The sequence below is a fragment of the Zerene cesonia genome, chromosome 25 (assembly GCF_012273895.1).
Source record: "Zerene cesonia ecotype Mississippi chromosome 25, Zerene_cesonia_1.1, whole genome shotgun sequence".
NCBI lineage: Eukaryota > Metazoa > Arthropoda > Insecta > Lepidoptera > Pieridae > Zerene > Zerene cesonia.
In genome coordinates this window covers 4,074,911-4,081,821 of record NC_052126.1, presented here as the reverse complement: position 1 = coordinate 4,081,821, position 6,911 = coordinate 4,074,911, and positions in this window count along the sequence as shown.

Sequence of the window (6,911 nt, the reverse complement as noted above, 5' to 3'; positions counted from 1 at the left end):
AAATACGGGCGCACAACTATGAACCACCTGAGAGTATTTAGATAATATTGTTAAGCGTTTATCTACCTAATGGTAGAGCAGTTAGGACTGGTTATTGCCTGCGTTTATAATGCAATAATGAATTGAATATCATTTGCTTTGTAATCTAGGTTTGTTTTCCAGCCTTAAACTATGTCAGACTAGAATCTTGTAGCATTTGGCTTAATTTATACGTGATATATTATCGGAATATATATTTTTATGTATTATACATTCGAAAATTATAATATGTATTTATAAAGATTGAAAAAAAAACGCGTAAACAAAACTTTATACAAATTTATTGAATAATTTTAAAAGTCATATTTCAAGTAAAATGCATCTTTATTATATAGTATTATAGCTTATGCTAATTTAACCAGATTCGCAAGCTTGGTTAAAAAAGATTTGCAATAATTTAGTTATCTATCGGAATATTTTATTAGAAAAGCTAGGAGATAACATATAATTTGTTGGCAAATAGACCTTCCATGTCAGCTCAGTCAGCAAATTTTACAAACCTCAAAATTTCGGGTAGTTTCGGGGCGGGCAGCTAGTACAAATATATGTATAGTTCAACATATCATAATCAATATCATTAACAGAACGTGACAGGGTTTCGGATCGCTTAAATTTGCAAAATGTATAATGGTTGCTATTAAAATCAAGGCCATTGTGTCAGCTAATTAGTTTTAAGTGGCAAATTAGCTGCGCGGAATACCAATGACTCCATTTTGATATATCTCCTTCCGGTATTGTGGTGAATTATCGCCCTGTATGCGAGGGCTGTTGTTTAATTATTATGTGAATTTTTGAATAAATGTTTATGGAAAGCTGTTGTGGATCGGAAAGAAAAAATATAACTTTTTGGCTTTTTTATTGACGTTCTCAAAAATGAAGGTCTTAATTCGACTAATTAACGAAATATACTCGGTAACTCTGGTTTTTCAACTGACGTGATTCTTTTTGTGTTTGAAAGGAGATTGTTGTGAGTTGGAGTGTACCACAGTCCCCAAGAATGTGGGTAATCTTTTTTGTAGAAGAGAATTATACGTTGCTGAATCTATAACTAAAATGTAAACGGGATTTGAATTGATTTGACTTCAATCGTATGCTACGGTAAGCTAATGTGGCACATTTTATGTAATGGATTTAAAACGTAACACGATAAGCAAATTTCTGTCTTTAGTTCAGTGATATTAGTCCATCAAATCTTACTAGTAGAAGAAACAAGGCAAACGTATCTTTAATGCTAACGAAGCGGCATTTATACTCCCCGATCCTAACGCACTTCGCATCGAAACGACCTCCCCAATGGCGTTGTTAGATTCTAAAACCAGTCAACAAATCCTAACCAATCGGCGCGTTATATCAAATTGAATTTGAGTATCGGCTGCGATCGGTACATAGCTATAAATCTTCGGGCTACAACGCAATAAATACGGTTTCCCCGCTAATACATATCCCATCCAAAACGGATGCATTATCCGCTCTCTGTCTTTTATTGAGATGTATTGATGTGATTTTAGTGGAATTGGTTACTTAGTTTTTTGCCGACGTGTCGTGAAGCGACGTGGATTTTAGAGACTCTGGGAAACAGTTTATTTTCTCTTCCGTTACTTTTTTATTGAATAGTGGTTAATCATGTCAAGTAGGCATACATGGGATAGTTCTGTATTAAGGTGTCTATTTAAACTCGTAGAATGGTAACAAACAGTTCTTTTATTATTTTGTGTAGTTTGTTGAGATGAAAAAAAACTATGCAAAATGCTGGCTGACGATGATGATGATGTCATCATCATCATCATCGTCAGCCTATATTATGTTCCCAGTGGTGGGACTCGAGCCTCCTATGAGGTTTCAGGCCATAATCCACCATGGACGGCAACGGTTGGCAGATGTCGAAGTATTGATTATTGGACATGCCGGTTTCTTCACGATGTTCTCCTTCACCGTTGTGTAGTGTAGTCGCTATAAAGAAAGGAGCTATGACTTTAAGGCTTTTTATAGTGTCTCGTCGACGGTTCGCTGACCTTTGGTGTTGACAGCCGAAGCGTATGAACCTCTATTATCCAAATCGATTCATACTTGATCATATGTTTCGGATCTCAGTACCGACGGTCAGCGTACCGTCAGCATGAGTCTGTAACCAGACTATGTAGTAAGTTGTCGATGTTATTAAATGGGCTCCTTATAGCTATTTCTATTAAGATATGAATATAATATATATACTAAAACATTAAATGAGATTGCAAACAACGTAAGCTGTTCTTCTTTATTTTCAAGTGAAATCTGAAGCCAGATGAAGCAATGTTTTAATTGTAGGAGTGTCAAATTACTCTTCAGAGTAACATTGAATTAGATATCTTTGTATTTTATTATTGGTTACTGAAATGTAATTCAATAAATAACTGTTATTTGTTAAAATGTCGTGGTATAAGGAAGTTATTTGTTAAATCTGAAAAACATATAAATTCTGGAAGAAGTACTTAACTTATTCTTTACTCCAGAGCCCAAGTATGTTGTAGGACAGTAGGCGGTTAACTTCTTGCTACCATTTCTACCACACAGTAGAGACATCTCTTATTACCATAATGGATGTAAACTACATCGTAAAAGTGAACATTTAGACTGTCGTGAAATCTTTAGCAACAAGAGTTCGGTCGTAAACCTTCTTGACCATGCTTTAAGTGCTTTTGGTATGACGTTAAGCTTTATGTTACGAGGGTCTTTAAACCCACCGTCGGCTATTGTTGCCAGAAGTTTTAGGTGTTGAGGACAGTGTATTTCGCCTCTTGTTTCCTTGGGCCGTAGCACGTAGACTGTAGCGCATCGACGGTAGCGCGTAGCTGATCGTAGCTAGAATGCTACGATACATATATCGATATACATATATCGACTCACATAGGCAATGGTCATATTGATCTTGACCGTTGAACAAAAAGCACTGTATTTTGCTATCAATTGGATACAATAAAGCAATTAATGTGGAATGGCTTGAAAGATGACATTGTTTCATCACCATCATGATCATGATCATGATGAGATCATCAGGCCATATATGTTCCCACTCGTGGTACACGGGACTCTTAGGTTCAGGCCATATTAAGCTCGCCAAGTGCGGGCTGGCAGATTTCACATGTTGTCGAACTTTTGATTCTTTTGACCAAATGATTTTTAAGTAAAAGATGATAACATAAATTAGAAGTATCATATTTATATAGTCATTACTATATTAATGTTGTTGTACAAAACAAAAATGTCTCGTACACATTCCTACCTGTAGGATAAGTGTTTTGCACAAACGTATTGATTTTAATCTGATATATAAATTCTCGTGTCACAGTTTTCGTTGCCAAACTCCTCCGAAACGGCTGGACCGATTCTTTGTGTCCATATTGGGTATGTGTGAGAATCGGCCAACATCTATTTTTCATACCCCTAAAGGATAAGAGTAAGGCAGAACAGCGTTTGCCGGGTCAGCTAGTATTTATTATAGATTTAGAAAATCCCCCTATCTCGAAACTTATATGGACCCTATTATTTGACAATGTTTTCGTAATTTCGGTTTACAGCTGACACTTATTGGAAGATCCACTGTGAAATGCCCGGTAATAATACTTAAGTCTGTGAAGTTTCGTCAGTTTTTGACTCGTTGATGCGGCCTATTGTAATGTTATATAAATAACGGTTCCGTTCGCTCACCTTTTGTTTCACAAACTAATTTCATTCAAATCGGTGCAATGGTTAAGACTTAAATGAGAGGCAGATAGACAGACTGAGTTACGTTGCATTTATTAGATATATTGTAAATCCTTTAAGCTAGTGTTTGATGAAGTTTACTTATTAGGCACAGGCCTTCAAGATAAGAGCCCATGATTGGTGATGTCAATGTAGTGAGATAATGTGGTTCAAATGCTCCTTTGTTTGCTTCAACACAAAAAGTGAATAAAAATAAAAGATTAGATCGACTTTCTCTACCTACACTTACTAAAGACTATTTGAGACTTCAGTTTCACTTTTACGAAAGTCCAATTATATCTGAGTATTGGTAAATACCATGATAGGGCCTTAGAAAAAATTTCTCATGTATAAAGCATTTCAATGCTATAAAACTAAAAAAATAAATTTAACAAAGGCCGCGTTCCATCGATACAATATTGTAATCATTGAAATAATGTTTCGTATTGGTTGTAATGATTCTTAATCATCTCAATAGATGGCGTGGGGTGCCCCTTAGGCACATGAAACCGAAAGAGAGGAAGAAATTCGATTACTGTGGCGGGATCACGGGTGGCCGAGAGGCTAGACGTTGCTACGGTTAGGCAAAAATACCATGATATTCAATCTGTAATTCGCCTTTGATCTAATTCGCATTAACATCTCCATGAACCTTCAACGATAAAACAATTTATAGTCTATTTTACACGTGTAGCGTTATAAGAATCGTTATTAAACACCACATTTAGATATTACTACAGACTACATAATTATTATCGGTTCAAATACTTGTAATGGCGTCGCGTGACAACAGAAAATAAACTTGAAAGCTTTCCTTTGCTGTGTGAACGTGTAAATGGTAACACCATAAAGATTTTATCGACCCCTTATTTAATCTGTGGTTACTTTGATTATCTGTTTCATTCTAATTAATTTGTTTCCTTTGTGTTTGTTTTATTAGCTTATTTATGTGTTGGATTTTGTACGAAACGCTTGAAATAGGTTAATCAGAATTAAATAAGGATGAATGCTATTAGGTTCTTTATATTCTAGTTTAATTCACACAATGTAAAGCGAATGATAATAAATTTGTTATTTGTAAGTTTATTTATAGCTATTTGTCCGCCCCGGCTACGCCCGGTATATACTTTTATCATTCAGTGAAGTTGTAGCTTTCTAATAGTTAAAGAATTTTTAGAATCGATAAAGGACTTTTTGAGTTTATCCATTACAAAAATGATAAAAATATTTTGTAATATTAGTGTAGATAGCGTAGATTCATAATTTTATTCATACAAATAATCAACTTATATAACTTGTCATACATGTTAGGAAGTATTTGGGAAACTAAAATACATGTTAAAAGAGTATATATGTATATACATTGAGTATTAATGTAACACAGTAGAACACGAATGTTTTGGCACGTGGATGATATTGACAGGGGCGTGTGAAATAAGTTGGTGTGAAAAATTATATAATTGCTTGCCAAGTGTCAATCAAAAGTCACTTTGTTTCAGGGAATTTAGAAACAACGAAGGTTAAATCAATCAAAAGATATATTTCTCTTACATATAAATTATAATTTCACTTCTTTCCTCTCTATATATAATCTATTTTATTTATTTATTATGTTTATGAATTTACCATTAATATTTTACGCAACTCGTATTCTATGTATGCACTTATAAATGTAGTATATTGTTGTGCATTATCTATATATATTAACACAATAATCTCTAATTTGAGTCTTATAATAATAATTAGTTAGTAGTTTAGTGGGTAATTGTATTAGTATAATAGGTAGAATCCCCAGCAATATAGCCTTTATCAGTAAGATGCCTATCTCGCTTCAGATGATTTTTAATTTAGTTAAATGCACGTCGACAATGAAAATAAGCAGTTATGGCTGCACATACAGGTCGTCATTACGAGCCTGCTAAAAGCTATTTCTTGTCACTAATTTGAAATGCGGCTTAAGTTAAGAACGAGTTACTTTTGGTTTTAATTGATTGACTAATTGATTTCGATAATATCATAAGCTGTTTCCTTTAAATTTTACTCGGTAAAGATGTGGTTCCCTCATCGTCATAGAATCTTTAAAGTCGATATTGTAGTTATGAGTTTATTTGTTACATACAAAAATTTCCTTTTAATAGTATTAATCGCCCGATATAGATCTGAAGAATTCCTTGAAGAACGCATGCATTTTATTTTGCTACCATAAACTTTTAATTCTTTTCTACAAAAAATGACATCAACATCCCAGGGGGAAAGTGTCGCTCCATTGCAAAATGGGATCAATGTATGTTAATTACAGTTTACTATCAAAACACAAAAATAATCAATCATACTATGAAAAAATAATACGAGTTAACGAGAAATAAAACCAAATAGAACAGTAAAATTGAGATCCTCCCTCGTTTTTGGAAACTTAAAAAGTAGTTATTTACCATTATAATAAACCTTGATAGAATACCTTATACAATCGCTTTAATCTTTGTAGTGTTTTTTTACTTACTTATTTTATAAATATTTCACAATGTCTCATGAACACAGACTGGAAGTTACTGTCGATCAGTTACGTGATTGATGATTATGGTCAAGGTTGGATGTCTGGGCGAAAAGAGAGCTAATATAATATATAAATTTTATTTGTGGGAGTCGAGCACGCTTCGGCACGAATTGGGCCAGCTCGCACCGGGGAAGTACCACACCCCCAAAGAAAACCGGCGTGAAATAATAGCTTGCTATTGTGTTTCGTACGGTGTGTGGGGGAGCCGGAGGCCCATTTCCTTCTCCTAGCCCTTCCCAGTCCATTCCTTCTTTCCAGTCATCAATCTTTTCCTGATTCCTTATCCCTTCAAAGCGGGCAGCGCATTCTCAGAGGTCTGAGCCTCTGCGAATGTTCATGGGCGGTTGTGATCGTTTACCATCAGACGAACCACCAGCTCAGCAGCCCGCTATGACATAAAAAAAAATATAACAACTAGTCACATACTTACGGATAACTAGTTCCAAAAATTATTATTATTGTGCTGTTCCAATTGTTTTTAAGCTACAAAATAGATTTTTGAATCTACAGTATAAAAATAATATTCATAAATCTTCTAGAACGATTACGCCTACCTTCTTTAAAATAAATTAATGCTAACAAATAGCCTTTCACTTGA